General features: G+C 44.6%; 1 pseudogene; it reads left to right on the top strand.

Annotated features, from left to right (window-relative positions):
* The first annotated feature begins 1,544 nt into the window (after positions 1-1,544).
* LOC123130387 (receptor-like protein 2) lies at positions 1,545-9,066 on the top strand (annotated as a pseudogene).
* Positions 9,067-21,030: the final 11,964 nt, after the last annotated feature.

Here is a 21,030-nt window from a genome sequence, read left to right as displayed (position 1 = left end):
ATTGAACATTTTTTAAAATAACATATTTCACTCTTTTGAAAAAAAAACTGTTACACATTTTCAAATAATCAATTTCACAAATTGACATTTCAGTTTCACATTTGGGGTAAATAGGTTTCGAGTGAAATAGGTTGGTTTCACATTTTTCTAGCGAAAAAGAGGTTAGTTTTACATTTTTCTAGTGAAATAGGTTTGTTTCACAGATGGAATGTGAAATCAAAAATTAAACGTGTTTCAAATGTATCAAGGATTGACCTTATTCTGAAGGTCTTGGCGCATGGAGTTCAAATATATATAAAAAATCATAAACATATTTTTTGTTTAAGAGAGATACGAATCATCCAAAATATGATAAAGAAAAATAAAGTGATGGATTTTAGAGAGAGAGAGAGAGAGAGAAGGAGAGTATGTGCCTCAGTCAAAAAAGAGAGAAAGATGTGTACTATGCATGTGTCCTTTTTCCTGACTATGATAGAAGCCGCGCACTGATTTGACTTGAAATACGTACAAGGTGAAATGTGCAACACATGTATATACAGGGGACCCCAATCGCACAGGTCTTAGAGAAAATGAATGATGAAAGATGTACTGCTAGGTAATCCGCGCCGCCGGAGTCAGTTTCCTCTAGGGTTTCCCTAGAGTCCACCTCTTCCTTCGGCGGCGCCGCCGGAGTCCACCCAACAAACCTAATGTCGTGATCGGCGTTCTTGACCGGCGAATCGCAAGGCCAGGCCCTCGGGAACCACCCCGTGGTGTTGCATGGCAGACCTGGTAACTCAAGAAGATGGGGGCGGTAAGAAGGGAGGAAAAGTCAAAGTAGGGTTTAGAGCATATGAGGGGTTTGATGTAGGGAAACGGAGGGAGGATGGGGCATCTTCGGGTGCGGTAGCAGGCGGATCCACGGAGAAGACGGGGCCGGAGGATGAAAATCCAGATCGGGAGGAGTTTGCTAGTGGATGGGATCAATTTGGTCCAGATCCAGAGTTGGAAGACGTCTTTGAGGGGTTGAATCTTCATGGCGAGGAAGAGGAGGATCTAGACCTATCTGGGGAGGTTGATGAATTGATCAAGGATGTCCGCTGGTTATGCTTGTTTCGGGTTCATACCATGAGGCCGTTAGTCACGCAACTTTGCTGAATTCAATGAGGAATGCATGGGCTTGTGCCCAAGGAGTCACTTTCAACATTAAAGGGCCGAACTTGTTCTTGGCTCAGTGTCACTGCTTGGGTGATTGGAAACGTGTCATGGAGGGAGGGCCTTGGCAATTTCGACGAGATCCGGTTGTCATAGTGGAATATGATGGTTTCACTAATGTTTCTGATTATGCTTTGGTTATGTACCCGCTATGGGCGAGGATCAAAGGACTGCCGGATGGTCTTACAAGAAAGAGGGAGTTAGCAGAGAAGGTAGCCAAAAAAGTGGGAGAGCCGCCGTTCACGGTGGTAGTTAATGAAGGGAGGATTAACCCGTCTAGCCATCTAAGGGTTAGGGTGTTTGTGAATGTCCAGAAACCATTGGTGAGGTTTGTTCGTATTACTCTCAAGGAGATGAAAAGGTACCCTGTTACTTATGAGAAGCTGCCCGATTTCTGCTTCTTTTGTGGTTGTATCGGGCATGTGGTAGAGGAATGCGGGGACGGTATCCATGATCCCGCAGGGTGTGAGTGGGGGGATTGGTTGCATTGGAGCAGCGAGCCGGTTATGCCAGGCGGTGGTGGGGGGCGAGGAAGAGGCCGGACGGCAACAGGTTAGGGGTTGGGAGGTGTGAGGTGGGCTGGTAGAGGAGGAGGGAGAGGTGCCGGGGGTCCAGGAAGTAGGGGTGGAGAGGAAGTGCAGCAAGCGAGGAAGGAAGATGAAGATGGGCGTAGGACGGATGTGGTGGTGAATGCAAACCCAGGGAATAGAATCGTTCGGCCCGTAAGAGGCTCATGGGTGCGGATGGAGTTGTTATGGTGCGAGGGCAACCAGTGCCAAACCTAGCTGGCAAAGTCCCAAGTACGGTCCTGTTGCTTGAAGGAGGGAATGATACAGGGACAAATGCGCAACCCTCGACGTCTACGCCGGGTAAGGCGCCCATTGTGAAGAGAAGGAAGCAAGGGGAAGAGGAAGATGACGGTGATACAACAATGACTGAAGAGGCGGTCTCCTTCGAGGAGGACCGCCGAGCCCAATGAATGTCTTAAGTTGGAACTGCCGGGGAGGGGGGAATACCCGGACAGTTCGTGAGCTAGCGACTATATGTCAGTCGCATTCCCCCAGTCTGGTGTTTTTGTGTGAAACAAGACAGAAGGTAGAAAAAATGAAAAAGGTGCGAGGAAGAATTGGGTTGAGGGGTTTTGCCGGAGTTGATAGTAATGGTATGAGTGGTGGTCTGGCGTTGTTTTGGCATGAGAATTATGAAGTGGAAATTCTGGACAAGGAGGAGCAGTATATTGATGCACTTGTCCGTGTTCAGGAAGGGGCAGTTCAATGGCGGATTACATGTGTCTATGGTGAACCACGAGTTGAGAATAGGCACATTATGTGGACGAAACTAGCACACTTAAAAACCATGAACGACCTGCCTTGGCTTGTTGTCGGTGATTTCAATGAGTGCATGTGGGATTTTGAGCATCTGTCTACCTCATAGCGTGGCGAGTCACAAATGGTTGCATTTAGGGATGCCTTGGAGATTTGTGGCCTGGTAGATCTAGACTTTGTGGGGGTTCCATTCACTTATGATAACAAGAGGGGAGGAGGAGGCAATGTCAGAGTTAGGCTGGACAGGGCAGTTGCCACTAATACATGGAGGAACTTGTTCTCCTATGCATCGGTGTTACATGTCCCCTCACCATGTTCGGATCACGTAGCTCTTGTACTAAAGGGAGAGGACGATTTGGGGCCAAAGGGAGGAAAGCAGAGAAGATATGAGGTGTTCTGGGAGCGGGATACATCGCTACCGGAGGTGGTCAGAGAGGCATGGGAGGCAGTGGGGGAGGTGCATAATATGGCACAACTGCGGGATGCTCTGACTAAAATGATGATTGCTCTACGGGTATGGAGCAAAAAATTTGGTAATATCACACGGGAGTTAGCCAAGTCGCGCACACAGCTAGAGGAGTTGATGAATATAAACGCCGACCGGCAGGATATTTAGAGGGTGACTGATAAAATGAATGAGCTACTGTATCAAGAGGAGATGCTTTGGTCGCAAAGATCATGTATCACATGGTTGAAGGAAGGGGACAGAAACACGAAATATTTTCAGAGTAAAGCAGTATGGAGGGCGAGGAAGAACAAGATTCGTGAGCTTATAGATAGCGTGGGTGTAGTCCACACCGACCTTACTTCTATGGGGGAACTGGCTAACGCGTATTTTCATAATATTTTTTCAGCAGATCCCGTGCTTAATGCTACCCCAATTCTGGATCTAATTGATCCGGTGGTGTCTGATGAGGAGAATGTCAAGTTATGTGCACCCTTCACTGATAAAGAGATTTCAGATGCCTTGTTCCAAATTGGGCCTCTGAAAGCTCCGGGTCCGGACGGCTTCCCAGCTAGATTCTTTCAGAGGAACTAGAGCACTCTAAAGGAGAGGGTTTTGGTAGCGGTAAGGGACTTTTTCACTACGGGTATCATGCCAGAGGGGGTAAACTCTACATCTATTGTACTTATTCCCAAGGTCGCCAACCCGGTAAAAATCACAGATTGTAGACCCATTAGCTTGTGCAATGTTATCTATAAAGTCATTTCCAAGTGCCTGGTGAATAGGACGAGGCCACTACTGGATGATCTCATATTGCCTGAGCAAAGTGCTTTTATTCGAGGGAGAATGATCACGGACAATGCACTAGTTGCCTTTGAGTGTATCCACTACATCAAGCAGGAGAAAGACACTACAAAAAGTTTTTGTGCGTATAAATTGGATCTCTCAAAAGCTTATGATAGAGTGGATTGGGTCTTCTTGAGGCAGATGATGCAAAAGATGGGTTTCTCTCAGTGTTGGGTTGACTGGATAATGTCGTGCGTCACAACGGTGAGATACTCTGTCAAACTTAATGGAACCCTCCTGGATTCTTTTGCGCCGACGCGAGGGCTTCGGCAAGGAGACCCGCTTTCTCTGTTTCCATTTTTGCTTGTAGCAGATGGTCTATCAGCTCTACTAAGAAGTAAAGTGTCTACGGGTGTTATCACCCTAGTGAAGGTTTCGAGGAGAGGACCGGGTGTTTCGCACCTATTGTTTGCTGATGATACGTTGCTATTTTTCGAGGCCTCGAGAGTGCAAGCAGAAGAGATTAAAGGTGTTATGGATATGTATGGTAGAGCGACAGGCCAGAGCTTAAATCCCAACAAGTGCTCCATCTTGTTTGGTGATGCTTGTCCCGCCACGGTCGAGGAGGAAGTGCGATCGGTACTACAGATTACAAACCTGCACTTCGAGGAAAAATATCTGGGACTGCCTATATCGGAGGGTAGAATGTCTAAAGGGCGTTTTCAAAATTTGCAGACCCGACTCACCAAACGGCTGATTCAGTGGGGTGATGGCCTTTTGGCGTAGCCGGGGAGAGAAGTGATAATCAAGTCAGTTGCTCAAGCGCTCCCAACGTACATCATGGGTGTCTTTAAGCTGTCGTTCTCGGTGTGTGATGATCTTACACGCATGGTTCGGAATTTCTATTGGGGTTCGGCAGAGGGCAAGAGGAAGGTGCATTGGAAGGGCTGGGTTTACCTCATGCAGCCCAAGGATAAGGGAGGAATTGGTTTCCGCGACTTCCGGATGTTTAACCAAGCCCTGTTGGCTAGGCAGGCTTGGAGGCTGCTAACCAAGCCGGATACCCTTTGTGCTAGGGTTTTAAAAGCGCGGTATTATCCAGATGGCAAGTTGGTAGACACAATTTTTTCTGGTAATGGTTCATCTTCTTGGCTTGCTATATGCCATGGTTTGGAACTGCTGAAAAAGGGACTGCTGTGGAGAGTTGGAGACGGAGCAAGTATAAGGGTTTGGCGAGATAGTTGGATTCCGAGACCTTTTTCATATAAGCCAATTTCCCCACAAGGACGATGTGGTATCCGGTTCGTTTCGGGACTTCTAAACACAAATGGATCCTGGAATGTTGAGCTCCTTCGGGCTTACTTTGTCGATGCAGACGTACATGAGATAATGAAGATAAGAGCTTCACCTAGACAAGAGGAAGATGTGATTGCATGGGGCCCTGGGCGGCATGGCATGTTTACAGTTAAATCAGCATACGAGTTGGCCTTCGACGAGGCCTTCCGCAGTACAGCTTCCGCGTCCAGTTCATCGCCCTCGGGGAGCTGCACTTGCTGGGACTACATTTGGAAGTGTGACGCTCCACCTTCTGTGAAGCATTTTGCTTGGCATCTGGCTACCGATGCACTGCCCACTTGGCAGAGAAAACATCGAATTGGACTAGAAACTGCAGATATTTGTCCAGTGTGTGGTTCAGAGGAGGAAGATAATTTCCATCCTTTTGTTTTGTGTCAGTTTGGGTGCGACCTGTTTTTGGCCATGGCCAAAGTGTGGAGGCTGCCCGATATTAGCTCAATACAAAACAATGGGAAGGAATGGTTGCTCCATGTGCTCAGTCCTCTTACCGCTCTTGAACGTACTATGTTATTGACGATCTTCTGGAGAAGTTGGTATGTTCGGAATGAGCTAGTTCATGCTAAGCCTGCGCCGCCGATGGAAGCTTCGACAAGATTTCTTCAAAGCTACATAGAGTCCTTGATCGGTATTAAACAGAATCCAGATGCTGAACCAGTGAAAGGCAAAACATACATTGAGTTGAGAGACACAAGGAGAAGGGAAGAAGCAGCGTTGTTCAAGAGGAACGGAGATGGATGGTACCGGACCCAGGGTGGTGCAAGCCGAATACAGATGGGTCATTCGTTAATTCTAATGAAGCTGGTGCTGGTTTGATCTTGCGTGACCATCTTGGAGCTATTAACTTTTCTGCATGTAGGGTTTTGTACGCGTGCAGAGACCCCCTTGAAGCGGAGCTGTGTGCATGCATGGAAGGCTTGTCCCTTGCATTGCAGCATTGTGATTTGCCAATTGCTGTGGGGTTGGATTCTCTCGAAGCGGTCTCTCTCATATCAAGCCCGGACATGGATCGTTCTGTTTACACTTCACTTGTTAGAGAGATTAAGTACTTATTGGGTCTTCGGAAAACTTGTATTTCTCATGTCGATAGAACTCAAAATAAAGCTAGTGATTGTTTAGCTAGTTTTGCTAGATCCCAAGGTAGGACCATGACTTGGATAGGAGCTGGTCCAGTTCAAGTAGTGGAGATAGCATCGATGGATTGTAAGGATGATGTGATTGAGTAATACATTGCTATTTCCCCTGCAAAAAAAGGTAATCCACGCACCCTGAAAAAAAAGATAACGTTAGCGCACAAAGTGACTTTGCGGCCACGGAGAGAAGTAGGAGCCCGTCAACTGAGGATGGTCTCCTTCCAAGTGGCCAAGTGGGGAAGCGCGAGGTGGACTTCTTGTAGGAGTAGAAGATAACGAGGGCTCTCGGGCCTCCAAAAAATCCTAAAATGGAACGATGACAGTGAGTGTGAGTGGTAGGTGAGCAGCTGCAATCCTGAAAGAGAAGATCGCATCCGAGTAGGAAGGAGGCTAGCAGCAACAGCCACAGCCAACGACCAACGTGCGCCGCCGCTCTCATATCTGCACGTGATCCACACCCACCCACGGGAGACTTTCCTACCTGGGCACGACCACCACAAAGACGACATCACCGAAGAAAATCTATTCAACAGAAACGGCAAGTTCCGATCGCCCACGACGTTTGATTGGATCACAAAATCTATGGCACTTCCGTTCTCAACTTGGCATGCTCTACCTTCTTCATTAGTAGACCACACCGCGCAGCAAGAATCCGGTTTCCACGCTAGCTTTCACCACAACACCACGCAGCCATCTCTGTTCTACTTCTCCACAGAGCAACCACACCAAGAAATTCCTTCCACATGCCTTCCCTTGGCTTGGCTCTGATGCTGCTGGCCTCTTTGATCTCTCCGACCAGCTCCTGCACAGACCATGAGAAGAGCTCCCTTCTCCAACTCCTCGCCGGGCTCTCGCGGGACGGTGGCCTCGCCGCGTCGTGGCGGAGCAACACCGACTGCTGCACATGGGAAGGGATCACCTGCAACCAAGATGGGAAGGTCACCGACGTTTCGCTGGCTTCTCAAGGCCTCGAGGGGTCCATCTCGCTGTCCCTCGGCAAACTCACCGGACTCTTGCGCCTCAACCTGTCGCGCAACTCCTTGTCCGGCGCCTTCCGCTGGAGTTGGTGTCGTCCGGCAGCATAATCGTCCTTGACATCAACTTCAACCGCCTGACAGGAGCGCTGCATGAGCTGCCATCCTCAACCCCTGCGCGGCCTCTGCAGGCACTCAACATCTCAAGCAACTTATTCACAGGACAGTTTCCATCGACCACATGGAGAGCAATGGAGAATTTGGTCGCACTCAATGCCAGCAACAACAGCTTTACCGGGCAGATACCAACGATGCCATGTGCGAGCTCGCCATCTTTAGCCGTTCTTGAACTCAATTTTAACAAATTCAGTGGAAATATCCCTCCAGGGCTCGGCAATTGCTCCGTGCTGAAGATGCTCAGCGCTGGCTACAACAACCTCTGTGGGACTCTTCTAGGCGAGCTCTTCAATGTCACCTTGTTAGAGCACCTCTCTTTGCCTAACAATTGGTTAGACGGACCTGTCAATGGCATCGGCAAGCTCACAAATCTGGTCACCCTTGATCTTGGGGGGAATGGTTTCAGTGGCAACATTCCAGAGTCTATAGGTGATTTGAAGAGATTGGAGGAGCTGCATTTGGAACACAACAATATGTCAGGGGAGCTGCCAACAGCTCTAAGCAAATGCACAAATCTCATAACAATTGACCTCAACACCAACCACTTCAGTGGAGAACTTAACAAGGTCAAGTTCGCGAGCCTGTCCAACCTAAGAAAATTAGATCTTCTCTTCAACGACTTCACCGGCATAATTCCAGAAAGCATATACTCCTGCACCAATCTGACTGCACTACGACTATCTTACAACCGATTCCATGGTAAATTGTCAGAAAAAATAGGCAATCTGAAGTCCCTCTCGTTCCTATCACTTGCTAACAACTCTCTTACAAATATCACAAGAACACTTCAGATCCTTCATAGTTCCAAGAGCCTCACTACCCTTTATATTGGGTGCAACTTCCTGCATGAGACCATGCCAGAAGATGACAACATTGGTGGTTTTGAGAATCTTCAGGTTCTTTCTATGAGTGATTGTTCATTGTCTGGAAAAATACCTGATTGGTTATCAAAGGTCACAAATTTGGGGATGCTATTTTTGCAAAGCAATCAACTAACTGGACCGGTACCTGACTGGATCAGCAGCCTGAACTTGCTTTTCCATCTAGACATATCAAACAACAGCTTTACAGGGGAAATTCCAACTGCCTTAATGGAGATGCCAATGCTGAGATCAGACAAGACTGCACCAAAGGTCTTCTTTGAGCTGCTTGTTTGGAACGAGAACACATTTATGCAGTACCTCATGCTCAGTGCTTTTCCTAAGGTGCTTAATCTAGCCATCAATAATTTCACTGGTGTGATCCCAAAGGAGATCGGACAGTTAAAAGGACTCATTTCACTCAACCTGAGCTCTAATAGATTATCTGGAGAGATGCCAGAGCAGATATGCAACCTCACGAACCTGCAGGTGCTTGACTTGTCTGGTAATCAAATCACTGGTACAATTCCAGCTGCAGTGAAGAATCTGCATTTCCTTTCCAGATTCAATGTTTCTAATAATGACCTGGAAGGCCCTATTCCGAACGTGGGCCAATTCAGCACATTTCCGGATTCTAGCTTTGGTGGAAAGCCAAAACTGTGTAGCCCTATGATCACAAACCATTGTGGTTCAGCAGAAGCAGGTCCGGTCTCCACAAAACACATTGGTAATGAGGTTATCTTTGCCATCGCCTTTGGTATTTTCTTTGGAGTAGGAGTCCTATATGATCAGATAGTCTTAGCGAGATATTTTGGCTAAAGCCTTGTAATTGTTCTCACTGCCCAAACCATGTGAGCTCAAGTGTTTCTCAGTTCAGCAAGACGATGCCAGTGGCTCCTGCCCCAGCAAGATGAACATCCCTGGTAAATCAGGTATCTCGAGTTACATGCATTCAATCTGTACTGCATGTAAATCAAAATAGTTAGCGAGTTAGGAAATATCAAGAGTGTGTAATCCTACTATTTTTTGTAGAGAATATATAACCAGTCTTTCATTATTTACTTTGATAAAGGTGATTGAATGTTCATCCAGGATCAGTGATGAATACATATCATGCAAAATTGCCAGGGACAGCATACAACCATGAGAAAATTGCAGTTTAGCATACTAACATGCAGTTGAGACTTAAACCAATTAAGCAGACTGGCGATTTAATAGATTAATTAATTCATCATGGAAAAAACAGGGTGGAACCCTATAACTCAATACAACTGCCATCGAACTCAAACAACGCGCGCTGAGAGAAAATTTCAGAAATGTTGAAAGCACAAGTGCTCCCTAGGTGGTTTTGATAATTGATGACAACATATCTCTTGTTGGACTAACATTTCGATCTAGCATGTTTCAGATAAGTTCAACAATGGAGTGGCATGGACTAAAGGTTATGGGAACTCCTTCAAGATGCTAAGGACAAAGGATTGGCTAAAGCTTCAAGCTCAAGACTCCTCATTTTGCATTTTAGTGATCCAAGATCACATTGAGTCTTTAGGAAAAGCCAATACTATCAAGGAGGGATGAGGTGTTGCTTAGTGAGCCTCTTGCTTCATGTGCTTAGTGATATGCTCCAAAACCCTCAGCTACTTTCCCACTTCCACATATGACCTAAACCCTAAGCCAAACTCGGTCCTACCGATTCTTCCTATCCGGCGCCACCGAGTTTCACTTGTCATAAGCCACTGCCAAACCCTAATCAGTTCGGTCTCATCGATGGGATCTCGGTCTCACCGAGATGGGCTTGCAAACTCTCTGTTACCCGTTGCAATATTCTCGGTCCCACCGAGATATGCAATCGGTTCCACCGAGTTTGCTTGGCCAAATCTCAGTTTCACTTATTACCCAAATCGGTCCCACCGAGTTTGAGTAATCGGTCAAACCGAGTTTTGGATTTACCCTAACCCTAGCACATCGGTCCCGCCGAGTTGATCCAGTCGGTCCCACCGAAATCTCTAACAGTCACTAGGTTTACCTTTTCGGTCCGACCGAGTTTGTTGATTCGGTCCCACCGAGATTGGAAAACTGTGTATAACGGTTGGATTTTGTGTGGAGGCTATATATACCCCTCCACCTCCTCTTCATTTGATGAGAGAGCCATCAGAACACATACACCATTCCAACTCATTTGTTCTGAGAGAGAACCACCTACTCATGTGTTGAGACCAAGATATTCCATTCCTACCATATGAATCTTGATCTCTAGCCTCTCCAAGTTGCTTTCCACTCAAATCTTCTTTCCACAAAATCCAAATCCTATGAGAGAGAGTTGAGTGTTGGGGAGACTATCATTTGAAGCACAAGAGCAAGGAGTTCATTACCTACACACCATTTGTTACTTCTTGGAGAGTGGTGTCTCCTAGAATGGCTAGGTGTCACTTGGGAGCCTCCGACAAGATTGTGGAGTTGAACCAAGGAGTTTGTAAGGGCAAGGAGATCGCCTACTTCGTGAAGATCTACCGCTAGTGAGGCAAGTCCTGTGTGGGCGATGGCCATGGTGGGATAGACAAGGTTGCTTCTTCGTGGACCCTTTGTGGGTGGTTGCTTCTTCGTGGACCCTTCGTGGGTGGAGCCCTGTGTGGACTCGCGCAACCGTTACCCTTTGTGGGTGGAGCCCTCCGTGGACTCTCGCAACTGTTACCCTTTGTGGGTTGAAGTCTCCATCAACGTGGATGTAGGATAGCACCACCTATCCGAACCACGGGAAAAACATTCGTGTCTCCAATTGTGTTTGATTTCTCCAAACCCTTCCCTTTACATTCTTGCAAGTTGCATGCTTTACATTCCGCTGCTCATATACTCTTTGCATGCTTGCTTGATATGTATTGTGTGTGTTGAAATTGTGCCTAAACTCCACTTAAACCGAAAAAACTTAAAAATTGCAACTTTAGCATTAAGTGTCTAATCACCCCCCTCTAGACACTTCTACTTCTAGATCCTACAAGTGGTATCAGAGCATTGGTCTCCATTGCCTTGGTTTAATCACCATTGGAGGAAGATGGATGTATCTACATTAGGGAGTCTTAGACATAGAGTGCCTATTCTTGATGGAGAGTATTTTCATGAGTGGAAAAATGAGATGCTTGTAATCTTCAATCAATATCATTTGAACAAGTATATTGCTAGCCCTTGTGCATCTCATATTGATCCTTTGCATCCTACCCTAGATGAAGATATTGACATGATTCGCAATCTTAGAACTATTGAGCTCATCATTAGAGGATTGCCCAAAAATTTGATTGCTAGTTTGCCTACTCAAATTGTGCCTATACTATATGGAAATTTCTTGAGGAACGATTTCCCGATCATTCCTTGAAAACTTTGGATGAAATTCTCCATAAATCTATTGCCTTGAGTAAGATGAACTCTAGTGATCCTAGTTTTGGTAAATGTCTATTTGAACTTACCAATCTTAAGCATGCTAAAGGAGATGTTGGAATCATTAATGATATCATATTCAAAGCTATAAGAATTCATAAAAGTGACCACTTTGATGATCATTTATCTAATGAATTACCCTCTCTAGGAAATGATGAGTCACAAGATCATGATGAACATGAATATTATGATGATGATGATAGTGACTTCGATCTTGATAATGCAATGAGACATTTTGGTCTTATGGCAAATCTTCGGGGATATGAATCAGGAGGAAAGGAATGGGTTCTTGATAGTGGATGTACTGATCATATGACCGGAGATGAAGAGATGTTTCGTGAGCTTGCTGAAAATGACGGCCCTCGAAAATATGTCACCTTTGGTGATAATTCAAAGGGTAAAGTGGTTGGCCTTGGTAAGGTGGCCATCTCACATGATAGTTCCATTCAAAATGTCATGCTTGTTGAATCTCTTGGCTACAACTTACTTTCAGTATCTAGACTTGCTGATTTCGGTTTGAATGTCCTATTTACTGAGGTAGATTGCCAAGTATTTCGTCGAGACAATCATAAAATGGTCTTTACCGGTATGCGTAGAGGTGATCTTTACATTGTCGATTTCTCTAAAAAGGCACAACCTAAAACTTGCTTTGTTGCTAAATCCTCAAAAGGTTGGTTGTGGCATAGACGACTAGGTCACGTTGGCATGAGAAACCTTGACAAGCTTATTAAAGGAAATCATATCCTTGGAGTCAACGATGTCATATTTGATAAGGATAGACTTTGCAGTGCTTGTCAAGCAGGTAAACAGGTTGGAGGAAGACATCCCGTGAAGAACATCATGACCACAAGGAGGCCACTCGAGCTACTTCACATGGATCTTTTTGGTCCCAACGCCTACAAGAGTCTCGGTGGAAATTCTTTTGGTCTAGTTATAGTTGATGATTTTTCAAGATTTACGTGGGTGTTCTTTCTTAATGACAAGTCGCAGGTCCAGAAGATCTTCAGAAACTTCGCTAGGAAGGCCCAAAATCAGTTTGATGTGAAGATCAAGAAGGTTCGGAGTGACAATGGAACGGAGTTCAAGAACGCAAATGTGGACACCTTTCTTGACGAAGAAGGGATTTCACACGAGTTCTCGGCTACGTACACACCTCAACAAAATGGAGTTGTTGAGAGGAAGAACCGGACGCTCATCGAAATGGCAAGAACGATGCTTGATGAATACAAGACGCCAAAGCACTTTTGGGCAGAAGCGGTTGAGACAGCTTGTCACGCAACAAATCGCTTATATCTTCACAAGCTACTCGGCAAGACGGCATACGAGCTTCTCACCGGTAACAAACCCCAAGTTGGATACTTTCGAGTATTCGGCTCAAAGTGCTACATTCTTGATAAGCATCGTCGTTCAAAGTTTGCTCCTAAATCTCATGAAGGTTTTCTACTTGGTTATGGCTCAAACTCTCACACTTACCGTGTCTACAACAATTTCACCCGAAAGGTTGAAGAGACGGTAGATGTGAAGTTTGATGAATCTAATGGCTCGCAAGTAGAGCAATTGCCAATTGATGTAGGAGACAAAGACCCTTCAGAAGCAATTCAAGACTTGTCCATTGGCAAAATTCGTCCAACGGAGGTGAAGGAGAGTACTTCATCCGTCCAAGTGGAAGCTTCTACTTCACGACAAGGTGAACCAAGAATCGACACGGAAGCATCCACAAGTGGGACACACCAAGATGAAGAAAACGAGGAAATACGTCAAGACGAACATCAACAACCTCCTTCTCCACCACGACAAGAGAACGACGACGTCAACAATGAAGAAGGCCAAGAAGAAGAACAAGATGAAGAAGATGTTCAACGAAGACCCAAGCAAAAGCTCTCACGAGTTCGAGCAAGAATTGCCAAAGATCATCCCGTCGAGCAAATCCTCAATGATATACAAACCGGGAGAATCACTCGCTCAAAAACTCGTTTAGCTAACTTTTGTGAAAACTATTCATTCATCTCTAGCATTGAACCTATGAAGGTTGAAGAAGCATTGGAAGATCCGGATTGGATAAACGCTATGCATGAAGAGCTACATAATTTTGAGAGAAACCAAGTTTGGACATTGGTCGAGAAGCCCGACAACAACCACAACATCATTGGTACCAAATGGGTGTTTCGCAACAAGCAAGATGAAGATGGACAAGTGGTTCGCAACAAAGCACGTCTCGTCGCCCAAGGGTACACACAAGTCGAAGGTATGGACTATGGTGAGACGTATGCTCCCGTTGCTAGACTTGAGTCCATTCGCATCTTACTTGCCTATGCTAATCACCATAATATCACCTTGTACCAAATGGACATTAAAAGTGCTTTTCTAAATGGTGAAATAGAGGAGGAAGTTTATGTCAAACAACCTCCCGGCTTTATCAACCCTAAGAAACCAAATCATGTTTACAAACTTCACAAAGCTCTTTATGGTCTTAAACAAGCTCCTAGAGCATGGTATAAATGCTTGACCAAGTTCCTTACTACAAGTGGTTTTGAAATTGGTAAAATTGATTCTACTCTTTTTACTAAAAGGGTTAATGGAGAACTATTTGTATGCCAAATTTATGTTGATGATATCATATTTGGTTCAACTAACCCTCTCTTTAGTGAAAAGTTTGGAAAGCTAATGTCAGAGAAGTTTGAGATGTCTATGATGAGTGAACTCAAATTCTTTCTCGGGTTGCAAATCAAGCAAACTAAGGAAGGTACATTTGTCTCTCAAACAAAGTACACCAAGGACTTATTCAAGAAGTTCAATATGCAAGAATGCAAAGGTATGTCTACACCCATGCCTACTAGTGGACATAATGATTTAACCAAAGATGGTGAACCGGTTGATCAAAAGGTTTATCGCTCTATGATTGGTTCATTGTTATACCTATGTGCTTCACGTCCCGATATTATGCTAAGTGTGTGCATGTGTGCACGATATCAAGCTGCTCCTAAAGATTGTCATCTTAAGGCTGTGAAAAGGATAGTGAGATATTTAATCCATACACCAAATTTTGGCATTTGGTATCCTAAGAGGTCTTCTTTTGATCTTGTTGGCTATTCTGACTCGGATTATGCCGGAGACAAGGTTGATAGAAAGTCTACTTCGGGTACTTGTCAATTTCTTGGTAGATCTCTTGTGTCTTGGTCTTCCAAGAAACAAAACTCGGTATCCTTATCCACCGCCGAAGCGGAATACATTGCCGCTGGTTCATGTTGTGCTCAATTACTTTGGATGACCCAAACTCTTAAAGATTATGGGATTTATGTGAAACATGTTCCACTGCTTTGTGACAATGAAAGTGCTATCAAAATTGGTCATAATCCTGTACAACATTCTCGAACTAAGCATATTGAAGTTCGTCATCATTTCATTCGAGATCATGTTGCTAAGGGTGACATCAATCTTAAGCATGTTCGCACCGATAAGCAATTAGCGGATATATTCACTAAACCACTTGATGAGAAAGTGTTTTGCAGGTTGAGAGGAGAATTGAACATCATTGATGCTTCGAACTTGGAGTAGAAACTCCATTGGATACATGCAAGACATGAGCTTATGACTAATCCATGATATATCTCTTATGATAACTATCTTATGTCTTGGATATATTTGCACCTTGCATGTTGTCTAACCCATGTAGGTGCTTGGTTGAATCTAATTCCATGAGATTGCGACTCACTCACATCTTGAGCAATCTCTACAAGACCAAGACTCTACACAATAGTGGTTGAAGACAAGGAAGCACAAAACCATTCAAACATATCCTTTGACAAATTCTATGTTAAGCCTCATGATTGTCATTTTTGGATACACAAGTGCTCTTCCTTGCAAGAACTAACCCATGTAGGTAGATGAACTCAAACTCCAAGTGGTGCTCCCAACTCTTGATGAGCTACATCAACCTTGAGCACCCACACAAGTTCAACTACATGAGCAAGAACCACACCACCACCCAAGGTATGTTATTCCATCTTAGAGAAGCTTTACTCCAAGACATGAGTCAAAGCAACTCAACAAGATGTGAATACATCAAGATGCTTAAACGAAAGATGGTAACCCCATTTTGAGCTTAAACGATGAGTATGACCTATGATCAAGTGTTCCCACTTGACTCCTAAGTCAATATACTCTAACATAGGTGACTATGTCACCGCCCAACTCTAGATGAAGCTCTCTTGTGTTCTTTATTTGTGTTATTGCATTTGTCTCATGCATGTTTATTTTCTCTCTTTTTAAAAAAAAAACTTCATCTAGATCTTTCAGTTTCTTCTCTCTTCTCTTTGTTTTTTGTTCTGCATTTTTTGCACTTAATTCCTTGCAAATCCTTCAGGAAATTCATTGCAAATCTTTGTGAGATCCTACATGTCTAGTGAGCTGAGGTGACAAGTGTTTTTCTCTGTGTAAACTCGGTTTCACCGACTTGCAATTTTCGGTCCAACCGAATCTTTTCGGTACCACCGAAATGTGCCACTCGGTGCCACCGACTTTGCAATCAGAAAAACAAGATTGCCACTTGTTCTACATTTCTTCTGATCCAGCTCCACTCAATGAATCTTGTCCTCTACAAGCATCACAATTTTATCCTCTGCTTTGTGCTGAATCTCGAGGACCAAACCTAGTCGACGGATTCCAGGAAAAACCTTCTTGGAAATTGATGTCAAAGGGGGAGAAAGAGATCACATCAAAGCTCAAGGGGGAGAGAAAGTCTCAAGGATCCCAGATATTATTAAGAAATCTCCAGGGGGAGAGAATACTCAAGGATCCCAGATGCTTGATGTTCAAGAGGAGAGATACCACATGTCCTTTTGGGGGAAAGACATGTTCATATGTACTCATTGAATTAAGTTCCATTTGTATCTTTCAGCTCTGATTTTCTGTTCCCTATCTTCTCCCAATATCCCATGTAAGATTCAGGGGGAGCAAGACACCTAAGGGAAAGAAATCAGTCAAATTCATTGCATATCTTTATTCTTGGGGACATGTTGAATTCAATGTGGTACCTTGTACTCACTCTCTACATGTCATCCCAGTCTTGGTATTCTTGTGGTTTCTTTTGTTTGCTCTGGCTAGTGGATGTACCTGTGTTATCTAACCTTGTTTGTGCAGGTTCATTCCATCCTAAGCCAACTCAAGACCACAAGGTAAGTATATGCATCAAAATCATGAGTATGAGGAGTTCTTGCTTATGTACATACTGTTTGCAAGAAGGACTCATGAGCATGAAGGTATTTTCCTTGATAATCTTTTGCTCTGATGCATATGGCCAAGATGCATGTAACACATTGCCTACTCTGTCATGGTTATGCTCTCACATGCCTCTATATTTCATATTTACATGAGTGCATACATGTAGGGGGAGCCTATGCTTGTTACATGTCCTTCCAAAGCTTTACTTGCTGTTCTTTATATCTTTATCTAAAGCTTTGATGTATGTTGCCATCAATTACCAAAAAGGGGGAGATTGAAAGCACAAGTGCTCCCTAGGTGGTTTTGATAATTGATGACAACATATCTCTTGTTGGACTAACATTTCGATCTAGCATGTTTCAGATAAGTTCAACAATGGAGTGGCATGGACTAAAGGTTGTGGGAACTCCTTCAAGATGCTAAGGACAAAGGATTGGCTAAAGCTTCAAGCTCAAGACTCCTCATTTTACATTTTAGTGATCCAAGATCACATTGAGTCTTTAGGAAAAGCCAATACTATCAAGGAGGGATGAGGTGTTGCTTAATGAGCCTCTTGCTTCATGTGCTTAGTGATATGCTCCAAAACCCTCAGCTACTTTCCCACTTCCACATATGACCTAAACCCTAAGCCAAACTCGGTCCTACCGATTCTTCCTATCCGGCGCCACCGAGTTTCACTTGTCATAAGCCACTGCCAAACCCTAATCAGTTCGGTCTCACCGATGGGATCTCGGTCTCACCGAGATGGGCTTGCAAACTCTCTGTTACCCATTGCAATATTCTCGGTCCCACCGAGATATGCAATCGGTTCCACCGAGTTTGCTTGGCCAAATCTCAGTTTCACTTATTACCCAAATCGGTCCCACCGAGTTTGAGTAATCGGTCAAACCGAGTTTTGGATTTACCCTAACCCTAGCACATCGGTCCCACCGAGTTGATCCAGTCGGTCCCACCGAAATCTCTAACGGTCACTAGGTTTACCTTTTCGGTCCGACCGAGTTTGTTGATTCGGTCCCACCGAGATTGGAAAACTGTGTGTAACGGTTGGATTTTGTGTGGAGGCTATATATACCCCTCCACCTCCTCTTCATTCGATGAGAGAGCCATCAGAACACATACACCATTCCAACTCATATGTTCTGAGAGAGAACCACCTACTCATGTGTTGAGACCAAGATATTCCATTCCTACCATATGAATCTTGATCTCTAGCCTTCCCAAGTTGCTTTCCACTCAAATCTTCTTTCCACAAAATCCAAATCCTATGAGAGAGAGTTGAGTGTTGGGGAGACTATCATTTGAAGCACAAGAGCAAGGAGTTCATTACCTACACACCATTTGTTACTTCTTGGAGAGTGGTGTCTCCTAGATTGGCTAGGTGTCACTTGGGAGCCTCCGACAAGATTGTGGAGTTGAACCAAGGAGTTTGTAAGGGCAAGGAGATCGCCTACTTCGTGAAGATCTACCGCTAGTGAGGCAAGTCCTGTGTGGGCGATGGCCATGGTGGGATAGACAAGGTTGCTTCTTCGTGGACCCTTTGTGGGTGGTTGCTTCTTCGTGGACCCTTCATGGGTGGAGCCCTGTGTGGACTCGCGCAACCGTTACCCTTTGTGGGTGGAGCCCTCCGTGGACTCTCGCAACCGTTACCCTTTGTGGGTTGAAGTCTCCATCAACGTGGATGTAGGATAGCACCACCTATCCGAACCATGGGAAAAACATCCGTGTCTCCAATTGCGTTTGATTTCTCCAAACCCTTCCCTTCACATTCTTGCAAGTTGCATGCTTTATATTCCGCTGCTCATATACTCTTTGCATGCTTGCTTGATATGTATTGTGAGTGTTGAAATTGTGCCTAAACTCCACTTAAACCGAAAAAACTTAAAAATTGCAACTTTAGCATTAAGTGTCTAATCACCCCCCTCTAGACACATCTACTTCTAGATCCTACAAATGTACACAAAGTTATCAAATGGAGATGCTCGAATTGGTACACAATGTCGCTCCGTAATTTGTACAAGAGCTTAATTCGAGGCATTTACCTGAGAAGCCAAGAGGAGAGCAGCCGGAGCCGGGTCACGGGATGTGCTGCCTGGTCGTCGGTGGTCAGCCTGCAAGCCCCCGTCAGCAAGGCACGACCGCATTATTGGTTCTGGATCCCATTGTGGACGGGTTTCATTTAACCTGTGTCCTGATGGATTGCAACAGCAGCCTCAATCTGATCTATGCCGACATCGTCAAGGAAATGCATATCTATCCGACAAACATCAAACCCAGTAGTACCATATTTAAAGGTGTCATGCTAGGAGTGGAGGCACGCGGCTTGGGAAGCATTACATTGGAGGTAGTATTCGGCACGCCCGAGAACTCTTGAAGTGAGGAGTTAATCTTCAAAGTAGCACCCTTCCGAAGTGGCTACCAGGCACTTGGGCGAATCTTGGAACGTTTGAGCTCTCGAGAAGCTTGGGCGGTGGAGAGGAGAATGGAAGCATAAATGGAATCAATTACCCTCTCCCTCTATATAGGCCAGTAAAAGGCCAAGGGTCGCCTTGCCTCGCAAAAAAATCACCAGTTCCCAATACATCATGTAGTATATGCACGCGTGGATTAAGGTGTTCTTGTTGGCTAAGCTAATGGAGACTTCTATCCCATTGAATGATTAGTTAGGCCAAGGAGGCTCTTGTTAAAAGATATCCCCTATTTTCTGGGGTCAATTGTCACATAAAAACACATGGTTACAATAGTGAAAGCCAGAAGGACCTCGGAACCAAGCATGTCCTCGGAATCGGAAGGCGATGTAAGAGACAGAACTCGTCCACTAAGCCGAAGACTTAAAATGACGAAGTTGTTCCCTGGCCCTCGGCGTGATCAAGATCGAGTTCTCCGAAGACCTAGCGTACACTTCAAGGCGTATTTAAATAGAAGTTATGTTTATCCCTATATGGTAACCAACCACGTGTAAACCCTAGATACCCTCGGTGGCTATATAAACCGTGGGGTTTAGTCCATAGAGGCACGATTTCAAGGTCTTGGGGCTAGGAACTCATTCATACGATCTCGAGGTAGATCATACTGTACTTTGTACCCATCACAATCAATATAACAAGAGCAGGACGTAGGGTTTTACCTCTTTGAGAGGGCCCGAACCTGGATAAACACCGTGTCCCCCTTCTTCGTGTCACCATCTAGCTTAGATCTTCAGCTTGGGACCTCCTACCCGAGATCCGCCGGTTTTAGCAACGACACCTGGGCCATCGAAATGTCAGTTCCGGCCCTGCCCGTCGTGTTCCAGGCAAAGAGAAAGATATTTGATGGGGTTAACTGCATATACCTCTGTGCTAATTAACAACTGGAAATGAATTGAAGTGACTCTACACATACTGAAGAGCATCAAAACATTATCAACCAAAACACTTGAAAGCAATTTCAAACCCATAGGAAATTTTCCTATGCTGGTTATTTGCTTCGTATGATTATAATCTAAAGAAAACACTAGGTGTATTAAAGATTGTCTTGTCCTTATCATGGATTAGAATAGATGAGGCTGCTTCTCATTCAATCTTTAGAAAAAAAAGTAAAACACCACTTGTTTATTATACACAATTAGATAGATGGCGCGGAAATTTAACCTCGAGTAGATTCAGTTGCAACTACTAAGATGCTATTCTTTGTGTTTAAGAAAAAGATGTAACTCTCATTAAATAGGTTATGAAAAGTTCAGGCCAGAACAAGTCAAACCCAATTAACCCCAACAATATACCTGATGTTGATGTTGTGGGTAGGTGTGCATAGCTTCAGCATTGTCTTTATACATGTGTTAAAAGATAACGACATGACACTGATTAGATGAAATTAGAAAGCTAGGACAGGACTTCTGGAGAAATCATGTGATCAAGCTAGCTTGCATGGCATCTACCCTGCCAATAGAAGTGATGGTAGTCCGGATGCCGAGAAGAAGAACTAGGTTTTGAGCAGTATAAACAGGCTACGCAAGGCCATATGGAGATAGTTACAACCCATTATGTCATCAACCAACTGCACTGGTCACTTGCAGTTCATAGTTACAAGAAACTATGTGCAATGACCACTCACTGCTGATAGCTACTCCCTCCTGTAACTTTTCATAAGAGCATGTTA

The sequence above is a fragment of the Triticum aestivum genome, chromosome 6A, assembly GCF_018294505.1.
Source record: "Triticum aestivum cultivar Chinese Spring chromosome 6A, IWGSC CS RefSeq v2.1, whole genome shotgun sequence".
In the NCBI taxonomy this organism is placed as follows: domain Eukaryota; kingdom Viridiplantae; phylum Streptophyta; class Magnoliopsida; order Poales; family Poaceae; genus Triticum; species Triticum aestivum.
This window is presented reverse-complemented; position numbering and strand designations above follow the sequence as displayed.